The following is a 24,920-nucleotide window of genomic DNA, read 5'->3' as shown; positions in this document are numbered from 1 at the left end:
ATTACTTTTTTACCATTAGAAAATTAATTATGTATTATGCACAAATTTCTGAAATACTTTTACTGCAGTAAATAGCATATGGTCAGAATGATTGTTTATTGTTGTTTGCTTTAACACACAATTAATAAGGGTAAAAGTATTTACCTCAATTCAGATCTTTCAGCTTCAAATGCCATTTTACCTCATTAGCACTCGCCTAACTCCATAAAAGGTATTATGTGAATTTTTTACTTTAGAATTTATTGAAAAGAGTTTTTTAAGGTTATAATGTTTTTATTGCAATTGAGGACATTTTTAATAAATATTTTAAACTTGAAGCCCAGGCTAAGTATTTCTTTTGTACTAGAAATCAGATTTCTCTGGTGCAACTCCATTGCCTACAATAATATTTATAAAAACTACAAATGCCAGCACACTATTTCAACATTGTACTCAGTTGTTCATATCTAAATATCTCATTATCTGTTTTTTTTTTTTTTTTTTGGAGGCAGAATCTCGCTCTGTCGCCCAGGCTGGAGTGCAGTGGCGCGATCTCGGCTCACGGCAAGCTCCGCCTCCTGGGTTCACGCCATTCTCCTGCCTCAGCCTCCTGAGTAGCTGGGACTACAGGCGCCCGCCACCATGCCCGGCTAATTTTTTGTATTTTTTAGTAGAGACGGGGTTTCACCGTGTTAGCCAGGATGGTCTCGATCTCCTGACCTTGTGATCCGCCCGCCTCAGCCTCCCAAAGTGCTGAGATTACAGGCGTGAGCCACCGCGCCCGGCCAATATCTCATTATCTATGAAACAAACCAAATATAAATGCTGAATATATAGTACAAATCAACAGATTCTTCACAGAAGAAAAAAATAAGAGACTAATTTTCTACAATATGTCACCTGTTCATTAGTTCTTCAATAATATTATTTAGGCTATTTCAAGTATAAGAGGTTCTTTCATCTATTCTCTAAAGGGTATAAAAAATGATACATAGAGTCAGATTTATTTTGTAAACTTTTGATGTTTCTTTTGCGGTGCATCTCACTGTGAATGTATGGAGATAAAGACATATGTACATTTAAGTCATTAGAGGGTTATACGAGTTTTGTTTATATGGCATTTTGCTTATATGGATGTCATAAATGACAAGATAAAATAATGAAGTTTGATAAACTCATCTGTGCTCTTTCAACTTTAGCCCACTTACTGCATAACTTGATTCAGTCAGTATTTATTAGTTTAAAAAATGGTTTTTAAAAGTTGCAAACCAAAGTTTATTACACATTTCAGAATCAGGAAGAGGTAAACTGTGATACAGTTCCTCTGTGCCACAGAGTCTTTTGGGGAGAAAAGTTCTGCAAAAAATAAAACAAAATAAGAGTTTCCAAACTCTATTTTTTAAAAAGCTTGAGTTATCTTCTATGATTAACCTTCACTCTACAGTCCCTTTTACCCAAGGCATGGTCCCTTGGTCATCTTTTTTAGGTTTAGTTTCTGAGAGGTTTTCAGCAAACCTATCTCATGCTTTGTCCCAGTTTGTTTGTTTTTGTTTTGGAGAAGGTGAACATCTTTAATTGAGGATGGATTGCCTGTCCCCAAGCCTACTTGTGTCCCCTAAAGCTGGAGCTGGATTGGAGTTTTCATTCCCCCACCATCCTTTCTCAGGCCCTCTCCTTTTTTCTAACCCATCTTCTCCAACATCTTCTGACCTTTGTTGCTGTCAGTAATTTCAGAATGAACCAATGCAGGAGCATCTTTTTGAAAGTTCCTTCGCTTCCAATCTGCTCACTGTTTTCCAGCTCTATCTTTATATTTTAGATTCTTCAATGTCTATTTATTTTCATAGTCTGTATTCTGTAAACCATATTTTACTCGTATTTTCTTTAATTATTTGTTTATTTCCAACTCAGTTTTCTCCTTTCTTAGTGTTGGGCCAACAAAGGATTCATCTTTCTTATCAAGGTCAAGGTGAGCTCCAACCTGCCGTGGTTCACAGCCATCACAGCTGTGACTGCCAGGGTGAATGTGAAAGGGTAACACAGTCTCTCCAATTTTCACTTCATGTCCATCTCAAGTACATAAGGGTCACATTTAGTTTTCAGCTGAACAATCCATTTTTCATTAACAGTTGTTCCATTTTGACTGCCTTGATATACAAGAACAAAACTTTCTAAGTCATGGTCAAAATAAATTTCTGCATGAAACTTACCGACACCAGTGTCAGGGATTCAAAGTGTATGCTCCACATCATTTTCTCTTCCAATTGTAACAGGTTTTACAGTAGTAATGATAAACAGTGACCCTGTCTGCAACATAGGCGATCTAATGACAATTACTCTAATACACGGGGCATTTTTTTTCTTATTTTCCTCCTCAGTATCTTCTGCAGTTACATTGCCTTCACAGGTAATGTGAGGAGGGGCTCTGCTGGGGCATTATCGGACACCTGCAGAGCCAGAGGCCATGGGAGTGCAGGCAGCGAAAGGCAGCCTCGTCCCAGCTACAAGAACAGCGGGAAGAGCGGGAAGTCAAGGGGCCAGAAGTGCTCTAGTAGTTCCCGGGTTGAGCCAGAAACAGTGGCCAAGAGAGTTTTAAATAAAGTTTACATGTGGCTAGATATTACCTTGTGATTACTCTTAATTTTTTCCCACATCTATTGAGCTATGATTTACACATTGAAAAGTATATCTATTTAGGGTGTACAATAGAGTGCTTTGAGATGTGTATACATCTTTAAATTATCTCAATGAAGCTGGTTAACATATCTATCACCTCACATAGTTATTTTATACATTTCAGTGTGTGTGGTGAAAGCACCTGAGATCTACTTTAGTAACAAATTTCAACTACACGTTATTATTAACTATAGTCACCATTCTGCACATTAGGTCCCCAGCAGTTTTTCATTATATAACTGAAGGTATGCACCCTTTGATGGATATCTTCCTAGCCCATGGTAACTACCCCTTCTTCTGTTTTTTTCTTTCCTTTTTCTCTTTTTTTTAAATATTCCACATACAAATGAGATCATGCAGTATTTGTCTTTCTGTATTTCACTTATCTCACTTAGCATAATGTCTTCAGGTTCATCAATATTGTTGTAAATGAAAGAATTTCATTCCTTATTACAGCTAAAATTATCTCTCTTTTACAGTTTATCCATTTATTTGTATCAGAGAAGTGCTAATACACTTGGCTATACTTATTTTATGTCCATTGGATATATACTCCAAATTGGGATTAATGGTACTTCTAGTTTAAAAAGTTAAAAGAACCTCCATACTGTTTTTTGTTTGTTTGTTTTTATATAATGGCTGCACCAATGGACATGCTCAGCAACTGTGTGCAAATATTCCCTTTTCTGTGCACCCTCTTTGTTCTTTTGACTTTTTGATAATAGCTATCCTAACACCATGATAAGGTGATATCTCACTGTGATTTTGATTTTAATTACTCTGATAATTAGTGATGTTGAGAAACTTTTTATATACTTTTTTATATACCGGCTGGCCATTTATATGCCTTTGGAAAAATTGATATTTTTCCCAAGTAATCAAGGAATTGGTTTTTGTTTTGTTCTGCTGTGGGTTTTTTTTTTTCATATTGATTAGTATTATATATTTTTTGAATAGTAACTTATTATCCTAATATGGTTTACAAATATTTTCTCCCATCCCATATATTGTCTTTATATTTTGTTGATTGTTTCTTTTATCATGCAGTAACTTATTGCTTTGATATAGTTCCACTTTTTATTTTTTCTTTTGTTGCCTGTGTTCTTTGTGTAGAATCCAAAACATCATTTCCATGACCATGACCAGTGTCAAGGAGCTTTTTCCCTATTTTGTTTTTTAGAGGATTCATAATCTCGGTTCTTATGTTTAAGTCTTTAATTCATTTTAAATTCATTTTTTGTAATAAGAGAATTGTTCACTTTTTGTGTGTGCATTTCTATTTTCTTCTACACCATTTCTTGACGTGTCTGTCTTTTCCTAGTTCTGTAGGATCAGTTGACTGTATATGTGTGCGTTTATTTCTGGGTCCTCTATTCTGTTCCATTGGTTCTTATGTAGGTAATATACTATTTTATTTTAATTACTATAGCTTTGTAACATAGTTTGAAATCAGAAAGTTTGAGGCTTTCAGCCTTTTTATTCTCAGTATTTGGCTATTTGGGGTCTTTTGTGGCTCCATACTAATTTTACAATTCTTTGTTCTACATTTATTTTAATGGCATTAAAATTTTGATAGAAATTTCTTTAACTCTGTAGATGACTTTGTGCAGTATAGACATTTTAACAATATTAATTTTTAGAATCCATGAACACAGGATATAGTTCCCATTTTGTATTCTTCAATTTCTTTCATCAACATTTTATAGTTTTCAGTATGCCAATCTTTAATTTTCTTGGTTAAACGCATTCTGTTTAATGAAGTAAGTATTTCATTCTATTTGATAATATTGTAAACAGAGTTGTTTTCTTTATTCCTTTTTCAGACATTTTGTTGTTATTGTATGAAAATACAACTGATTTTCATGTTAATATTGTATGTTGCAATTTTACTGTTCTAGTTTCTTAGCTCTAACAGGGTTTCCTTATTGGTGGTGGTGGTAAAATGGTAGGTATTTTTACCCCTGGTTACACTTTAAATTAATAGTTGCTATTATCATTTCATAATTCTTTAAAATATGACCAGATGGATTTCTGCTGTCACGAATTCAGTGGAATTCAAATGTTCCCATTTGAAATAATTTTCTCGGTTTTGCCTGGGCCCGGGGATGGAGGGCACTCCGTAGGAGCCCCAGGATGGGGAGGGAGAAGCGGTCAGGGAGGAGGCTGATCAGGAGCAGCAGAGAGGGGCTCCCGGGCAGTAAGGAAGAGAGGGTGTCGTGTCGGAGACCCAGTGGACAGACAGAATGAGCCAGAAAAGGGGTGAAGGGTGGGAGTGGGCAACAGGACTGCTTCCTGGCCCGGGCAGGGGGCAGGGAACTCTGCTGAAACTGGCCGAACCCAGGGAACCGTGTGGGCAGGGTGGGAGGGAGTGCAGAGGACCAGGCGGACCCCAAGGTCAATTTGGAGAAAGGGTCATTTCCCGGTTTCTTCGCCTCTGCCCAGAGTTCTGTGGGCATGGGCCCCAGGGGCAGGGCAGGGGAGAAGGCGGCTCCCGGCGGGCTCGGAGAGCTTAGGGGCCACATCCGCTTTGCAGGGCCTGGGTGACAGCGAAAGCAAGCGACTGCTGCGGATCCCGCTGGTCTCGTGGGTGGGCGCGGGGGGCGCGGGCAGGGCCGAGCTCACGGGGCCAGCGCCGGGGCCTGCACTGACCCTGGAGGAATCCACCCACCCGTGCAGTGGCCTTCTGGGAGATCAGTGTGGAAGGCGCGGTGGACACGCCCTTCCCAGATGGAACATTTGTGAGGCTGGAATTTAAGCTCGGGCAGACAGCGGCCAGAAGAAGGACTGGATGAAACCCGAGTGCAAAGTCCAGCCTAAGGGGAGGAAGCGGAAATGCCTGGCCTGCATAAAACTGGGCTCTTAGGATAAGGTTCTGGGTTGGATGGTAACTGCCCCATAGAGACGCAGGCTCGGCGGGAGCCTGAGGAGCTCCAGGGACTCAGTGCAGTAGGTAGGAGCCGAGGTGTGAAGACACCATAGCTACTGCTTCCCTGCACAGTTCGCCTTTCCAAGGCCCAGTCCCCAGCTGAGCCCAGCACTGAATTGCATGGCGCCTCCTGGACCACTGCAGAGGGTGACCACTGGAAGACCCCACCTTCCAGGGAGAAGACCCCACTATATCTCCAGATAATAAACCTTCTCCCCACACCAATAATAAATACATAAATATAAAATAATTTCGTTTGGTGTTTGAAAATAATGTGTATTGTCTGTTTACTGGTCAACATGCTGCCCATTTATCTATATGCCTAATTATTCAAACTTTTTAATGAAGTTGTTTAACGTTATGACCCTTTATTATGAAACAAAACAGTAAATTTTACAATGGTTTTAATATCATCTAATATGATTGAAAATATGTCAATTTGTCATTGCCAAGGACTAATGCTAAATATTCTGTCTACAAATGTCTAATGGCTTAGAATCTTTCCTTGCATATTGTCTGTGCTAAGTACTAACTACTCTAATTCATCAAATTATCTTTTTATACCATTCTTAAAATACAATATTATTGCCCAGGCATGGTGGCTCATGTCTGTAATCCCAGCACTTTGGGAGGCTGAGGAAGACGGATCGCAGGAGTTCGAGACCAGCCTGGCCAACATGGTGAAAACCTGTCTCTACTAAACTACAAAAATTAGCCAGCATGGCTGTGGGCACGTGTAATCCCAGCTACTCCAGAGGCTGAGGCAGGAGAATTGCTTGAACCTGGGAACCAGACGTTGGAGTGAGATGAGATTGCACCACTGCACTCCAGCCTGGGCGACAGAGGGAGACTCTGACTCAAAAAAAAAAAAATATATATATATATATATTTATTTATTATCTATAATATTATATATTTATATTTTACTTATTTTCTTAAAATTATTTTTCTGCCTAAATATTTATTAAAATTATGAGGTCTATTCACTCTGCCTTCTTGATAAAAGTCAGTTTTTTTCTCCTTATTAATTACAAAGGAAGTTTCATTACATGCATATGTTGCATAGCTGTGAAGTAGGGGCTTTCAGTGTAACAATCATCTGAATGGTGCTCATTGTTCCAATTAGGTATTTTCTCATTCCTAAAACCTCTACCAACCTCCCATCTTTCTGAGTCTTCAACGTCTATTTTTCCAGTCTCTGTATCCATGTGTAGGCATTATTGAGCTCCCACGTATAAGTGAGAAAATGTAGTATTTTTCTGTTTCTGAGTTATTTCACTTACAGTAATGGCCTCCAGTTCCATTCATGTGGCTGCAAAAGACATGATTTTATTTTTCTTTATGGCTGAGTAGTATTCCATGGTATAAATGTATAGCAAATTTTCTTTATTCAATCTTTGCTAAATTTAAATTGACTCCATATCTTTGCTATTGAGAATAATCCTGCAATAAACATACGAATGTGGGTATCTTCTTTATGTAATGAATTATTTTCCTTTGGGTAGATACCTAGTAGTGGGAATGCTGGATCAAATGGAATTTCTATTTTTAGTTTTTGAGAAATCCCCATACTGTTTTCCATAGAGGTTGTAGAAATTTACATTCCCACACACAATGTATAAGTATTCTCTTTTCTCTGTATCTTTGCCAATATGTGTCATTTTTCTGCTTTTTATAATTAGCCATTATGAACGATGTAAAATGGTTTTTAATTGGCATTTCTCTGATCATTGGCAATGTTGAGTATTTTTTACATGCTTATTGGCCATCATTGTCTTCTTTTTGAAAAATTTCTGTTCCCGTTATTTGACTGCTTTTTTTTTTTTTTTTTTTTTGAGACAGAGTATTGCTCTGTCTCCCAGGCTGGAGTGCAGTGGTACGATCGCAGCTCACTGCAACCTCCACCTCCCAGGTTCAAGCGATTCTCCTACCTCAGCCTCCCAAGTAGCTGGGACTACAGGCGTCAGTGACCACGCCTGGCTAATTTTTGTATTTTTAGTAGAGACAGGGTTTCACCATACTGGCCAGGCTGGTCTCGAACTCCTGACCTTGTGATCTGCTCATCTCGGCCTCCCAAAATGCTGGGATTACAGGCATGAGCCACTGCACCCGGCCTTGACTGCTTTTTAATGAGGTTACTTGTTTTATTCTTGTTGAGCTGTTTGATTTCCTTGTATATTCTGAACATTTGTTCTTTGTCACATTCATAGTTTGCAAACATTTTTCGTATTCCATAGGTTGTCTGGTCACCTGTTAAATAAAGTTTCTTTTCAGGAGCTATTTAGTTTAATTAAATCATTGTGGAGAAGGGGCTGCCTCCTTCCTCTTTCCTGGGCTCATTTGTCTATTTGTCTATTTTTGTTATTGTTGCATCTGTTTTTGAGATCTTTTTTGTTATTGTCATCTGTTTTGAGATCTTTTTGTTATTGTTGCATCTGTTTTGAGAATTATTTGTCCAAGCCAATGTTCAGAATCACATGGTTTTATCACATGGTTTCTTCTAGAATTTTTATCATTTCAGTCTTGCATTTTAGTCTTCTAATCCATATTGAGTTGATTTTTGTATATGGTGAGAGTTAGGGATTCTATTTCATGCTTCTGCATATGGTAATATAATTTTTCTAGCACAATATGTTGAATAGAATGTCATTTTCCCATGTATGTTTTTGTTGACTTTGTAAAAGATCAGTTGCGTGTAGGTATGTGGCTTTATTTCCAGGTCCTCTATTCTGTTCCATTAATCTATGCATCTATTTATATCAGTACCATGCTGTTTTGGTTATTAAAGCCTTCTGGAATAATTTTGAGTCAGGTAACGTATGTTGTCCTTGCTTAAATTTGCTTTGGCTATTTAGGCTTTTCTATGGTTCCATATGAATTTAAATTTTGTTCTAATTCTATAAAAACTAACATTGGCATTTTGGTAGGAATTACATTTAATACATAGATTGTTTGGGGCAGTATGGTCATTTTAATGATAATAATTCTTACAATCCGTGAGAAGAGATATTTTTCTCACTGCTTGTGTCTCATACAATTTATTTCATCAATGTTTTGTAGTTTTCCTTGCAGAGATCTTTCACCTATTTTATTAATTGTATTTCTAGGTATTTTAACCTTTTTTGTAGCTATTGTAAACAGAAATTTACTTTTTAATTAGGTTCTCAGCTTGGTCATTATTAGTGTATTAAAATACTACCAATGTTTTTACATTAATTTTTATATCTTGCAACATTATTAAATTCATTTATCAAATCTAAAAGTTTTTGTTGGTCTTTAGATTTTTCTAGCTATAATATTATGTAATCATCAAAAAGGGACAATTTGACTTCCTAACTAAAACCATATAGATGGTTCCACCAAGATCAACAGACAGGATCTGTGGGGAGGGCACAGGTGATGGTATTTCTTTAAAGTGGTCATGTGATTATGGTTGGAAGCCTAGGCTGAGAGCCACTTAGCAAAGCATTGCCTCTCAAATTTCAAGGTATATATAAATCATTTCTGATTCCAGGCCTCTCTCTTAGTAATGTGATTCTGCAGGTTTGGAAGGGGTCCATGAATTGGCTTACAATCATGGTGAAAGATGAAAGTGGAACAGGCATCTCACATGGTAGGAGTGGGAATAAAAAAGATGGGGGAGGGATACACCTCACAAACCACCAGATCTCATGAGTACTTACCATGACAAGGACAGCGTAGAGCCATGAGAAATCCATCCCCATGATTCAACCACCTCCCACCAGGCCCCACCTGTAACATTATGGATTAAAATTCAATATGAGATTTGGAACAAACATCTAAACTATATCATATGACCATTAGAAAAACAGATGAAACATTCATGGTTTATACAGTCCAGATACTTTCATTCCAGAGCAAATGGCTAAATGACTGAATTCAACATTCTGTGGTAAGAAGAGAGAAGGGAGGTGTACAGGGGACTTTGGCTGTATTTGTTCCACTTCCCTTAGGCTGTTGTTGTGAGCTCTGATGTCACCACCTGAAGGGCTATTCATGGACAGAAGAATGATTCCTATTGTTGTGATTATTTCTATTTCTTTTACCTTAGTAAAAATAAATGTTTTAGCTTCTCATATAATTTTCCTAAAAAAAACCAAGAGTTTTGGTTAAATTCCCTGTTATTGTGTGTCATAAAAATTGACAAGGAAATGGCTAAAATAGATTAAAATTACACAAACTCAAGGAGTCAAGTTTCTATTGGGCGGACTTAGGAAAGACAGAACTGGAAGTACTCCACCAGCATAGACATCAGATGCGTGGGGATCACTTTCTGTCGCAGCCCTGCCCAGATCCACCCTCTTCTAAGGCCTCATACAGGTTTGGCCTCACCCTAGAGTCTCCTCTCACAGAACTAATTAAAGGAGATCAGAAATTTGAGTGCTGGCTCCTGCTGCCTCTCCTGAGCTGGTGCCCACAATTTCCTGAAAATAAAAAGCAGATAAATGGGAGCCAGGAGATGGAGAGAGTGGGGTTGCCAGGAGCCAGGCAGTGACAGTTGTTTTGGGGGGCCAGTAAGGGGCCTCTGCTGGTGGAAGAACATATGAAGGCCATAGCTGAGGTGAGGTGCAGGGACCCATCTGACCAGACCCCCAATTCAAGGTTGCCCTGCCCACCCCCAGCCTCAGTTTTCCCTTCTGTGTAGGGGGAGTGTTGGCCTTCAAGGACCTCTGCCTGGGCTGCATGAAGCTCCCAGGAACTACAACATGATGTCCCCACCCAGTCATGCTCAGAGCTGGGCCATGTGTCCCCTCCCATTCCCTCTGCTTCCCCCAAGTGGCTACTCCTGCTGAGAGGTTGGGGTGCTTCATCCTGGCCTGAAAGCCTCAGGGAAGAACGGAGTCTCCATGGGAGCCCCCCACCCACCCAGTGAGGCACACTGGGAGGGCCCACCAGGAAGGAGGCCCAGCAGGTAGCTCAGTTAAGTGAATGAGCCAGGACAGGCATTGGGAGCACTTTACCAGGAGGGGAAACCCAGCCCCTTGCAGAGCTGGGAGCCTCAGAAGCAGCTGAGAAGAATTGGCCCACAAGCCTCTGAGTCCATAAGCAAACCCCTGCAGGGCTGCAGGGCCTGGCTGGCAATGGTGAGGATGGCCTCCCAGAGGACTCAACTCTTTTTTGTCCTAGTGTGCAGGGCTGTCACCATTCTTCCCCTCAAAGCTCAACTAGTTTTTCTTCTTTCTGGGGGCCAGGGTGGGGCTGCCTTTTTGCCTGGACTTATGGGTAGGCTGGATTGCCATATCCCCAGGAGAGAGGCACCAGGGGACAAGGAAATAGGAAGGAGGCAGCCCCTTCCCCACAGTGACCTGCTCACCATTCACGTGCAGCGACAGGCCCACCTCTTGAGGAGGATGCTGAGGCACAGGCGGGAGCAGTATAGACAGACATTGGGAAAAGGCACCAATCACAGCTCTGAGCTGTCCTCTGGGCCTCCAGGGGTGGGAGAAAGAGACCCACTGGTGATGAAGACAGCTCAGCAGGCTGTGACAGAGGCTGTTCCCAGGACTGGGAGACGACAGTGACTCAATGATGCTCACTTCAAGACTGTGCCTTCTGAAACTGGCCCTTCAGTTACCCCCACAGCTCGAGCCCACACCCGTCTGGGATGGCCAGGTAGGCAGAGGCAAGCAGGGACTTAGCGTAAGGGCACCAGGGTGTGTGGGCAAGGGCAGAGGCTGATGGGGCAGGTCAGGGGAAATTTTCATCCACTTCCTGGGTCTGCCCCTCTCCTGGGGTCTACTTTCCTCTTTTCCCTCTGCCTCTGGTTCCCTGGCTGGCTTCTCATTTTCTTGCCTGCTCACCCCAGAAGTCCCAGGGGCTCAGCCCACCACCATTTGTCCCCAGGTTGTAGCTGCCCTTTCCACGTCCATCCCACAAGGACCCTCATCTGCATGAGGACACCTCTGGGATCCTCTGAAACCAGAAGCCCTACCTCCCTGACAGGCACCTCCACAGCTGGCCAAAGTCCACCTACCACTGTTCCAGGCCAGAATGCCTGGGCATTACCCACTGCCTGCTCTCTCACACCCACTGCCCATCCCTCAAAAATGCTGTTGGCACCCCTTTTACAGCCCCCATAGCCACCCTCCCCTCTGGCTGGGCTATAGCTTTTGTCTTCTGGTGCCTTAACCCCTCCGTCCATCTGCCGCATGGCAGCCACCCCAATCACTGCTGTGCTCACATCTGCAGTAACCATCTCACCCAGAGCCAACATCAAAGTCCCCACAGGCCAGTCCTGGCCTCCACACTGCTCCTGGAACCCCAGACCTCTGTGCCCCAATCTCTCCATCTGTAACCTGGGTGTCTTCTCCCATCCCCAGCTTGACCCCCAGAGCCTAAGACATCCAGAGCCATCTAATACATACATAATACATACAAATTACATAATAATTTGTAATACATCATATTACATGCAAATTATGTAATATGAATTCATCATAATATATATGAATGTTGTCATGATATATTGTGATGTCATAATACATACAAATGATGATGTCATAATTATTGTGATGTCATAACACATACGAATTATGATGTCATAATATAGTGTGGCATCACAATACCTATGTACTATCATGTCACAATATATTGTGATGTCATAATATATGCATGGTAGTATGTCATAATATATTGTGACATCATAATAGATATACAATTATGATGCCATATCATAATGTCATAATGCATACTAATTATGATGTCATACTACACGGTGATGTCATAATACAGATTAATTATATCATAATATATTGTGATGTCATAATATCATATTTGTTTATCATATTTATGATATCATAATATAAAATTTTGTCAGATAATGAGAACAGCTCTGAAAAGAGCATCATATCAGAATATCGAGGTGGGCCTGGAAGTTGGTGGGAGTGTGGCCTGGATGTGGAAGGCGGGACCTGTCTTTGGCTCACCTGCTTTTCCACCTGGAGCTATGGCCTTCAGCAGACATACATGTGGCACAGCTGGTGAGGGTTGGGACCCATGTGCAGGGGACAGGAAGGTGAGCAGACTCTAAGCTCCCATTTATTCTTTCAATGTGCCCTCCTGACCATCCCATTCTACCTGCAGGGCTTCTGGTCAACCAGACTCAGCAAGGTGGAATTCACTGCAAAGTGTACAGCAACTTAGTATGTGGAGATGAACAGCAGCAAGCTGGTTTCAACTGCATGCCCTACGCCACCATGCTCAGGGGAAATGCTGCTGTTTGCCAGGAGCATGGGGGTGGCAGGCCTAGGCCTCCACTTCACTGACCTCTACTATCATTATAGAAGTTTTGGAGTAGCCTGTGGGAGACAGAATCATGTCGTCGGTCAGAAGACAAAATCCTCTATAGTCAGAAGTTCTCACTGTAGATATGTAGATTTATTATCCTAAAAACAATGCTAATTTGGCATTGGTTCATTTAGCATCTTCTATGAACAACTGCCTAAAGTTAGAGATGGTTTCTCCTACAGTAAGATTACATGAGTCAATTGATAAAAATGGGAAGCACCTCTGTGAGTATTGTCCCTCATAATTCATTCAAAAACATTTGCTTCTGTCTTTGCAACTTTATGCTCTCTGAATTCCCACACAGAGTAAAAATCTCCTTGGTGAGCTTACAGTCAATCTCACATATTTAACAACTTGGAATTTATCTTAAGATCCACTATAAAATATGGAACAAAATCTATTCAATTTATAGTAGATGTAAAATAGAAAAATTAGGATGGGCTATTCTGGACATGTGGAATTAGTTCCTTTTATATTTATGAGTTTTCTGCCAACCTATGTTTATTGCACTAAAAATAATGCCAAAATATATTTAATTTTATTGTGTGGAGTTTAAATGGGTACACTGGATAATGGAATAATATTAACTAAGTGAACACCGGTGCCTATTTCTTTTAGTTTTTAAAAAATTTATTTTAACAAAGTTTTTCTTTTTACTGTAAAATTGCACTTGATTAAATCTACTCCTAAATATTTCTTTCTTTTTCATGCATATATAAATGGAATAGTTTTCTTAATTTTATTTTCAGGTTGATCATTGCTAGTGCATAAAAAGTACAATTGAACTTTGTATATTGATTTTGTATCTTGTTACCTTGCTGAACTCATTTATTGGTTGTAGTGTGTTTTAATGAATTTCTTAAAAACTTTTATATTCAAGTTATGTCATCTGCAATGATCGACAATTCTTACTTCTTATTTTCTCACATGGATGATTTTGTTTATTTTTCTTATGTAATTTCTTTGGCTGTTAATATTCTTGTCTTGTTCTCAAATGTCAAGACACAACAACCAGTATTTTATTATTATGGGGTTAACCGTAAGTTTTTCATTGAGGCCCTTTAGCAGATACAGGAAGTTTGATTGTACTCCTTCTTTCCAGAGTGATTAATTGTGAATGAATATTTGACTGGTCAAATGTTCTCTGTGTCTGTGGAAGGAATGTTTCTGTTTCTTTCCTTTATCCTATTACTTTGTTTAATGCATTGATTGATTATTGGATAGGTCAAGATTGCATTTGTGAAATAATTCCATTTGGTCATGGTGTACAATCATTTCGATATGTTCTCGATTCATTTCACTCTTTTTTGAGAATTTCTTCGTGTGTATTCATCAGGGAAATTCATCCATATTCATATTTACTTGTGATGCTGTTGTCTGGCTCTAGTATCAGGGTAATACTGGCCTCATAGAACAAATTGGGAAGTATTCCCAATAACTGTTTTCTATTTTCTGGAAGGCCTTGTGAGGAGTTGGCATTAATACTTTACTAAATGTTTAGTAGAATTTACCAGTTAAGCCACGTGGCTCTGGGCTTCTTTTTTGTGAAGATTTTTAATTAATCAAATCTCTTTACTTGTTATATGTGTATTCATATATTCTGTTCCTTCTTGGATTTACTTGATTTACACTTATAATTGGTGCCTATTGAGGTATTTATATCTAATTTGTAGTATTTCATGTTTTTAGGTTTTCTAGACAGTTGACATGGAAGATTCAGAAGTTTATTGTAGCAGAATGTTTAATGTAGGAGAATGAGGCTTTGGTGTCATCAATGAATAACTTGAGATTTTCTCTGTTGTAAAAAATGATATGACCATAACTGCCATGGTTAATATTTACTGTGTATGAAGGCAGAAGCAAAGGGACATTCATCACCCAACCACAAACCAGTATACTCATTGACGCCTTTGAGAAGAATCCTCAAAAATTTCCAGGAGGAATTCCTTTCCTGGAATCACTATTAGAGAGAAACTGGCTAAACAGACAGGCATTCCAGAGTCCAAAGTTTACATTTGGTTTCAGAACCAGAGACCTCAGCTCCCAGGCCACAGCGAAAGGGGGCTTGTGAATTCCCTGGCACCAGTCCAACTCCAAGACCTCATCTGACTGTTTGGCTGGAACAAAACATGTGCACTGTCCCAGGCAGGTCCCATCCTCTTCCTGCCTCCTATTCTTTCACCAGTCACCCGTCATTTGTACCAAGTCTTCCTCCACCTTCCACATCCTGTGATCCTTTCGATCCCTCTGCAGGCTGCATGAGTCAGGCATCAAGGGTCATGATGCTCAGGCCCACTCTGGCTGTGCAGATGGGAGAGATCTCTCAACCTCTTCTGGAACTTAGGAGTCATGTGTCAATGGTATCAACTCTAGGAGGGAAGATCTCCCACACACACACTTGTTTCTGGCCGCTGCTGAAAGGAAACTTTCAGGATGACAAGAAAAATGAGACACTGGAGTGGAAGTTCTACCTTAAAGGGACAGCCTTGGCCTGGTCATCCTTAGCCACAATTTCAGGGTCTGGGTCAATGAGACACATCCCACCTTCTGTAGTGGCGGGGCTTGGGCAAGGGGTCCCAGGATGTCATGATTCAATGGAAACCTGGAGTAGGAGCACCTTAGCAGCCCATGTACACTGAGTTTTCCCTGTGGCAGAAATAGACACGAGCCACGAAGTCGCCATCCCTTCTGCTGGAGCAAACACACCAGCCATCGGCATGATCTCCTATCAACTCCAGTGTTTCAGGAAAAGGCACAGTCTTTTCTGAATGCAGATCCATAGGAGGAGGACCCAGCATGGTCTAAATCACCAATCAGTGAGAAAGAATTTCAGGCTCTGCTTAACAGGCTGCAGAGCTCACCAGGGGATCAGCTTTAGCAGGCAGGCATCCTTCTCACCACTGCCATCCAGAACTCTCCCTTGCATACAAACAGAAAAATGCCAAGAAGAAGGTTAGCAGGAACACACTGTGGTCAGAAGCAAGACTGATGTAAGATGCAGCAGCAATTACTTGGAAATCCAAAGGGAGCATTTTGGCTCTCTCCTGTGGGCAGCCCTCAACTTCTATCCTCACTTCCTAACCTCAGTGATGTTTTCTTAGCTCCATCCTGCCTCTGGAGGCTGCATGGGCTCCAGGCAGTGAACATTTTCACTGAATCCTGATGCAGCAAAGCATTCTCATGACAAATATGATCTCTTCCCTTTGATCATCAGCTCTTGGGCCATCTGGACAATGCACAAACTGGAAACTCCCCAGTGGGAGGAAAGTAGCTCTAAGGGGAGCATATCTCCAGTTCTTTCCTGTCTAGCAAGTTTCACTTCTAGCAAGGCAACTGTAAATGCAAGTGGATATGTAGAAAATGAAGGCATGCTATAACTTCTCATCACATGAGTTTATGACCAGGAGTTTTTAATCCTAGCTCTGAGAGCTGCAAAAGGGAAATGGAAGTTTTTCCACTATGCATCTATCAATGATTGTTTGCACAAGCTTATCTTCATCATACTGAGGAGTCTTCACTGAGAATTTTCTCACTGAATAAATAAACATAGAGATAGTGACAGGTAGGCTGGCCATGGTGGCTCACTCCAGTAATCCCAGCATTTTGCGAGGCCAAGGTGGGTGGATAAGTTGAGGTCAGTAGTTCGAGACCATCATGGGCAACATGGCAAAACGCTGTCTCTACTAAAAACACAAAAAACAACTAGGCATGGTGACAGATGCCTGTAATTCCAGCTACTCGCGTGGCTGAAGCATGAGAGTCTCTTGAGCCCAGGAGGTGGAGGCTGCAGTGTGCCGAGATTTTGCCACTGCACTCCACCCTGGGCAACAGAGCAAGACTCTGTCTCAAATAAATAAATAAATAAGCAAGCCCCAGAAGGAGGTCTGCGCTGGGGCAAGGGTCCAGACCCTTATGGCCAAGCCAATTTAAAAGAGCCCCATCTTCTCTGTTCTCAGAGGCTCATGAGGGTGGAGAACAGATAAGAATTGAACTGAAGTCTTCGTGAAAAGACAGGATCCCACGGTGTTTGTAGTCCCCCTACCTACAATTGGAACCAGCCAGCCACCTCTCTCTCCTCTCCATGCCAAGAACCTCTGTTCAGGGCTCCTGGCAAGCCCCCTCCTCCCTGCTGTCTCCCCGCCACAGTACACTTGCCAAGAATGCCCGAGATCTGGCACCTGAACATTTTTGCACAGCAGGGCCGGGAGCAAGCGGGTCAAGGGCAGCGGTGTGTCCTGCACAGGGGCGGGCATTCGCGGGCCCAGGCTGCAGACCAGCCCGCTTCGCAGCAGGTGGCAGCTGTGAGCCCCTCCTTCAGGCCACTCCGCCTCCTGGAGCAGCAGCTCCCGCTGAGCTTCTTCCGTTTCTTGAGCACAGAATGTATGAATGCCGGCTTAGGGCGCCAAGGGTGGGGACGGTGGCCACCTCTGATACCTCTGACCATCTGGCTCAGGAAGCAGCCAGCCCTGCCCGCGCCGCTGACAGCGGCCCCAGGAGCCCGGCATTCCTGTCGCCCCTTCCCCCAGCAGCTCGCCTCCTGGTTCTCACAGTTGGCCCCCTGGCTCCTCAGAGGCGCAGGACCAGCTCAGATCTCCGGTCCTGCATCTGCCAGAGGAGCAAGGGAGGAGGCCGGGAGAAAAGCTGTCAGTCGCTCCAGAGGGAACAGGACCTCCGCAGTCCAGGAAGGGGTCGGGCGCCCAGTGGGGGCTGCAGACACAGAGGAGGTGGCGGTGGCCTGCCGGGCGCTCGGGAGCATGAGCGGTGTCTCTTGGGCCGGGGCGTCCTCAGGGACTCCCGAGCCAGGACCCGCGCTGCCCGGTGCACCCCGGATCGCAGCAGTGGTTTCTCTGGAGGTGGCACTGCCTGTCACCTGGAGCGTCTCCCTAACGCAGTCATGATTCAAAATCCTTGCTCACCACAGGTGCACAGTCACAGCTGAATATTGTAGTTATCTAGGAATATTCTAAATCTATGTTTTATACAGGAGTTTTTTGGTAAATGTTTCTCTCATACTTGTTTTGCAATTTCATATGACTGTGTTTCTTTTTTAGGGTACGTTCCTTGACATTTGTGTATTGTATTTGGTTTTACCTAAGTATTGTGATTTTGGATGTATATCTGCAACTCTATGTGTACATGTTAAGTCGAAGTGAGGTTTAATTAAACTATGAATCAGCCATGTCTATCACCAAGAAATTCATGTATGTTTCTTTGCCTCTATAAATACACTCCGTTTGTTCATAACTTACCTTGCATATTTCTTTTCTTGGCTGGTGTCAAAAGTTGTTTTATTTTATTCAGGAGAGTAGTCATGTAAATAGTCTTAATTTACCCATGTATTTATTGATGAATCTATATTATCTTTGTGTGAGGGAAACACTTTTGTAATTTGAAGGTAATTTTGTGAAAAGTTTATAACACTGTATCTCCTTTATGTATCACTTTATAATATTTTAATTGTAACATAAACACATAACAAAATTTACCATTCTTTACCTTTTTAATTGCATACTTTAATAGTATTACGTATATCCACATTGTTATGCAACAGGCTTCTAGAGCTTTTCCATTGCAAAACTAAAACTCAATACCCATTAAACAACAACTGCCCATTTTACCCTCTCCTGAGCCCTTGACAAACACATTCTACTTTCTGTTCTCATAGGTGGAATCATACACTCACTATCACTTTGTTTCCTGGCATATTTCACTTAACATCATGTCCTAAAGATTTATTGTTATTGTAGCATGTGATAAGATTTCCTTTTAAAATCATATTTCATTGTATGCATATATCATATTTTCATTACTTATTTATCTGTGAAGGTACATTTAAGTAGCTTCTACCTTTTGGATTTTCAGAATAATTCTGTTATAAACATGGGTGTGCAAATGTTTCTTTCAGGTCCTGCTTTGCACATTTAGATAGATACCCAGAAATGGGATTGCCAGATAATATGATACTTCCATTTTTAATATTCTGAGGAAACTCTGTACTGTTTTCCATAATAGCTGCATTATTATTTTTTCCACCACCAGTGTACAAGTATTCAAATTTCTCTACATCCTTGAAAACACTTGTTATTTTTTCTTACTTGATAATGGCCATCCTAATGAGTGTGAGGTAATACCTCATTGGGGTTTTGCTTTTTATTTCTCTAAAGATTCGTGACTTTTAGCATCTTTTCAAATTTCTCTTGGCCATTTGTATATCTGCCTTGTGGAAACATCTGTTGAGAGTTTTGTCCATTTTTACATATGATTATTCACTTTTTATTATTGAGTTTTATAAGTTGTTTATACATTCTGGACATTAACTTTTATCAAATATATCATTTACAATTTTTTCTCATTTCTTAGGTGGCATTTTTACTCCACTAAATGTTTTCCTTGATGTGCAGAAAGCTTATTGCATTTGATGTAGTCTAATTTTTCTGTTTTTCTTGTTACTTCTGCTTTTAATGTAATATTCAAAAAAATCACAAAGACAAGTGTCATGATTGTTTACCATATATTTTATTTTAATAGTTTTATAGCTATCTTAGTTAGATGTAAGTGTTTAATTCATTTAAGATATTTTTGTATATGGTGCAAGTGAAAAGTCCAATTTCATTTTCATCCGTTTTGATATTCAGTTTCATAACACTATTTGTTAAAGTGTCTATTGTTTCCCTGTTGTTCGGTCATGGCAACTTGATTGAAGATTATTTGATGATATTCATGAAGGTTTATTTCTGGGTTCTCTATTCTGTTCCATCATCTCTTTGTCTTTCTGTTTGTATTTATATAGCTTTGTAATCTGTTTTCAAATCAGGAAGTGTGATACCTCTTTTTGTTCTTCTCTAAAGCTATTTTGGCTACTCATTGTCCCTTGAGATTCCAAATGAATTTTAAGACTTAAAATAATATTTCTTCAAAAAATGTGACATTAGGATTTTGATAGAAAATACTTTGAATTTGTGCTTCACTGTCAATAGTATTGACATCTTAACAATATTAAATTTTCTGACCCTTCAACAAGAAGTCAAGGGTGTACTGTTTTAAGTTTCACATATTTTGTAATTTGCTAGTTTCCATCTGCTTATGAGAGCTTATTATATTGCCCAGGCTGGTCTCCAACTTTTGGCCTCAAGCTATTTTTTCTCCTCAGCCTCCCAATGTGTTTGGATTACATGGATGAGCCACTGCACCTGGCCTTTTTATTGTTTTTTTTTTTTCTGATATTTTTATGATTTGAAGGTAATTTTTTAAAAGGGCTATAATATCTCTTAAGAAAGATTTTCATTTTTAATGTAGTCAAAACACATAAAATTAGCTGGGCATGGTGGCTCATGCCTGTAATCCCAGCACCTTGGGAGGCTGAGGCGGGTGGATTGCCTAAGGTCAGGAGTTGGAGACCAGCCTGGAGAAATCCCGTCTCTACTAAAAATACAAAATTAGCTGGGCGTGATGGCACATACCTCTAATTCCAGCTACTTGGAGGCTGAGGCAGGAGAATCACTTGAACCTGGGAGGCGGAGGTTGTGGTGAGCTGACATGGGGCCATTGCAGCACTCCAATCTGGGCAATAAGAGTGAAACTCCATCTAAAAAAAAAAAAAAAAAAAAACAGAAAACAAAAAAACACATAAAATTAACCAGCTTAGATATTTTAAGTACATAGTTAAATAATATTAAATATATTCACTTTGTTATGCAACATATCTCTATCATGCTTTTATGTTGCAAAACTAAAACTCAATACCCATGAAATAACAACTACCCCCTTATGTCCTCCCCTAAGGCTCTAATACTATTCTACTTTCTGTTTCTAGGAGTTTAACCACTTTAGATACCTTATTTAACTGGAAAAACACAGTGTTCGTCCTTTTCGTGACTGGTTTATTTTACTTACATAATGTCTTCAGATTATCCTTAGTGTAAAAACAATCGCATCTCCTGCCTTTAAAAAACTGAATAATATTCCATGATTTATATATTCCAAATTGTCTTTATCCACTTATTCATAGAGGGACATTTGGGCTGCTTCCACCTATCAGCTATTGTGAATAAAGCTGCAATGAATATGGATATACAAATAACTCTTCATTTGGCCATATAAATGAAAGTTTATTTCTGTGCTCTGTTCTGTTCCATTGGTCTATCTGTCTGCCTTTATGCTAGTACCAAATGGTTCGGTTACTGTACTTTTGTAATACATTATGAAGTCAAGGAGTGTGACACCTCCAATATTATTTCCTTTTTTGAAGGTTGTTTGGCTCTTGATACTCACTGTAGATTCCATATAAGTTTTAGAATTTTTTTTTGTATTTCTGCAAAATGAAATGAGAGTTAAAATTTGATAGAGATCACATTGAATCTGTAGATCACTTTGGGTAGTGTGGACATCTTCATAATATTGTCTTCCAACCCTTGAACATGCTCAAGAGCATGTTGTTTAATTTCCACATATTTTCAGATTTTCCAGTATTTCTTCTGCTATTGATTTCCAATTTTATTCCCTTTTAATCAAAAATGATAGTTTGTAATATTTTAATCTTTTGTTTTTTGAGACAGGGTTTTGCTCTGTTGCTCAGGCTGAAGCACAGTGGCTCAATCATGTCTAACCAGAGCCTCAATCTCCCAGGCTCAAGAAATCTTCCCACCTCAGCCTCCTGAGCAGCTGGAAGCACAGACATGTGCCCAGCTAAATTTTTTATTTTATATTTTGTAGAGACAGGGTCTCCTTATGTTGCCCAGACTGGCCTTGAACTCCTAAACTCACTCAATCCTCCCACCTCAGCCTCCCAAAATGCTGGAATTATAGGCACAAGCCACCATGCCTGGCCCATATTTTATTATTTTTAAATTTAGTAAAACTTAGTTTTGTGTCCTAGTAGGTCATCTACACAGAAGAATGTTTCATGACCTCTTAAAAAGATTGTGTATTCTGATGTTGCTGTGTGTAGTGTTTTGTTTGTTGGTTTTTTCCTTTTTTCACTTCTACTCACTGTGACTAGTGTTTTCTATATGTCTTTTAGGTTTACACAGTTTGCAGTGTTATTCAAATCCTCTGTTCTCATGTTAACATTCTGTCTGGTTTTATTATTCATTACTGATAGTGGGGTAATTATGTCTCTTACTATTTTTACATAGCTATCTCTTTCTTCATTTGTGTCAAGGTTAGCTTTACACATTTGGGAACCCTGATGTGAAGTGTGCATATATTTATTATTAATACAGCTTCCCCAGTGAATCGACACTTTTATCATTATATCATATCTTTCTTTGTCTCTTGTTTCAGTTTTGGCTTAATGTGTATTTTACATAATTGTGACCTCTCTTGCTGTCATTTGATGCAATTTTCCTAGAAGGTATTTTTCACACTGCCACTTTTGGCCTATCTGTTTGCTTAGATCTAAAGTGAGTTTCTTACAGACAGCAGAAAATAAATCTGTTTTTTAAATCTCTTTAGCCAATTTATGTATTTTCATTGGACATTTTACTCCATGTATATATTCATTTTAATCTTGAAAAGAATGAGCTATTTCCATTTTGTTAATAGTTCTATTTGTTTCTTGTAGCTATTTTCTCCTCTTTTCTGCTCTTATTGCCTTCCTTTGTGTTTAATTGGTATTTATGGTAACATGTTTTTATTTCTTTCTATTTTAATTTGCCAAGGTCATATTGCAAGATAAAACATTTGCTTTTAATCTCTTCTCTTGACATCTAAACTGTGGAGGTCAAAGCTATGGACAGGTCTAAACCATGAGGTTTCCCCCTTCTGGGCTCCCATCTTTTTTGGACTGCTGTCTGATCCCTGGAGGAGTGATGACTCCACACCAAGCAACAGTGGACAGCAGTGGTCTACTTGTGAACACTTGTGTCTTTGTATGCCCCTGCTGCCTCTCAGGCGTGACCTCTCTTACCCTTGAAACAGGAGAGCTATTGGCAGAGAAGGGGCATTTCCTCCCATCTGGCAGAAAAGGAGGATTCAGGCTCTTTACCTTTCTAAGTTCAGAAAAGTCAGAGCTCTCAGAGATGCATTTGCAATGTGGCAGGCACTGGCCACAGGGGGCTACTGTGCATCTGTATTGTTCACAGTGTGAACTGAGATATGCTGGGTGAAAATACAAGAAAGAATTTTAAAGATTTCTATATATATATATATATATATATATATATATATATACACACATATATACTTAATAATTCAATTCTACCAAGTTAAAATATTTTCGATATATTAGGTTAAGTTATTAAAATCAATTTCACTTATTTTTCTTTTTTATGTTGCTGCTAGAAAATTTTAACTGAGACATGTGGCTCATGTTTTACTTCTATTGCACATTGCTGCAATAGAGGATTGCCTATTTTCAAAGCTCAGGCTGCCCCAAGAGCCAAGGGGTCAGAAAGATTGTAAAATCTAAAATTTAAAAATAATTATCATTGGCAGGGCATTGTGGCTTATGCCTGTAATCCCAGCACTTTGGGAGGCCCAGGCAGGAGAATCACTTGAGCTCAGGAGTTCAAAACCAGCCTGGCCAACATGGCAAAAACATGTTTCTACTAAAAATACAAAAATTAGCTGGGCAAGGTGGTGGGCACCTGTTATCCCAGCTACTCAGGAGGCTGAGGCAGAAGAATCACTTGAATCTGGGGGGCGGAGGTTGCAGTGAGCCAAAATTGCACACTGTACTCCAGCCTGTGTGAAAGAGTGAGACTCTGTCTCAAAAATAATAATAATTGCCATTATATTGTTTTCATTTTGAATAATACACATTCCCCCCCCTCCCCAACACACACACACAGAGTAAGGGAGAGAAAGAGGGAAAGAGAGGATCTCTCTCTGTCACTCGGGTTGCAGTGCAGTGGCCTGATCTCAGCTCACTGCAGCCTCTACCTCCCAGGATCAAGTGACCCTCCCACCTCAGCCTGCCAGGTAGCTGGGACCACAGACATGCATGACCACACCTGGTTAATTTTTTCATTTTATTGTAGAAAAGGTGGGGGACAGGGCACTCAAACTATGTTGTCCACGCTGCTCTTGAACTCCTGGTTTCAAGAGCTCCTCTCTCCTCAGCCTACCAAAGTTTTGGGATTATAGATGAGATCCACCATGCTTGGCCACATATATATAATTTACAAATAAAAAAACCTTATATACAAGGTTAAATGCAAATGTCCCACAGTGAGGGCCAGACTTCAGTATAAGGAGGGAGTCCTGCCTGAAAAGGGCTGCAGCTTGGAACTATTCGCTCTGTCCTTATTTGGCTACAAGTTGGTTCACATCTTCTGTCACTCAGGCCCGAAGAAATGGGGCCTAGAGCTCTATTATCCAATCACTGGTGCTGGGGTAAAAACTGTCTTAAAACTATTATTTAATGCTTAGCAATGTTAATTTTTAGTGAGAAACTTAAGATTACTTAATTGAACATAACAATATTTTAAGATTTTAAATTACTGAAAAAAATAAAATTATGACACAGGTACATCTTCCAATTTTTTTTGAGGAGGGGTTCAAGTACCTATGTTATATATTGAAACTGACTGTTTCTGTAAGCTCTACCCTTAAGTCAAAACAACGCTGAAGTTATTGTGAACAGGTATGTAGCATAAATGCGACCCTTAAGCAAATTTATATAGTGATTTCAATTGTCCTACACATCCCTTTCCTGTGATAAGTGTCTAGGTTTTGGGAGGTAACAGTACAGGGATGCACCATCTTCAACCATCTGAGACATAGCCTCTATTCATAAGTTCCTCTTAAATGTTTCCTTCTAAGAAACTTGATTCGTCAGCCTCTTTCTTCAACCTCTCAACTCCTTTGGCCTTGAAAGGTAGGTTTACATTTACCTACTTATGACAAAACAACATCATATATATGGTCTGTCCATTTCTAGAACATTGTTATGTGTTTAACCACTGTAATATTTAGCACAAAGTATAGTTTTGTATACGGATACTATATTTTATATAGTGTGTTTTATGTAGCTACTTTCTATTACACATCATGAAAATACATGTTCAGTAAGTGCTCACTTAACGTCATT

General features: G+C 40.1%; 1 pseudogene; it reads right to left on the bottom strand.

Annotated features, from left to right (window-relative positions):
• Positions 1 to 1,412: 1,412 nt before the first annotated feature.
• LOC129015121 (angiogenic factor with G patch and FHA domains 1-like) lies at positions 1,413 to 11,798 on the bottom strand (annotated as a pseudogene).
• Between the last annotated feature and the right edge of the window lie 13,122 nt (positions 11,799 to 24,920).

Source organism: Pongo pygmaeus, chromosome 18 (assembly GCF_028885625.2).
Source record: "Pongo pygmaeus isolate AG05252 chromosome 18, NHGRI_mPonPyg2-v2.0_pri, whole genome shotgun sequence".
Taxonomy (NCBI): Eukaryota; Metazoa; Chordata; class Mammalia; order Primates; family Hominidae; genus Pongo; species Pongo pygmaeus.
This window is presented reverse-complemented; position numbering and strand designations above follow the sequence as displayed.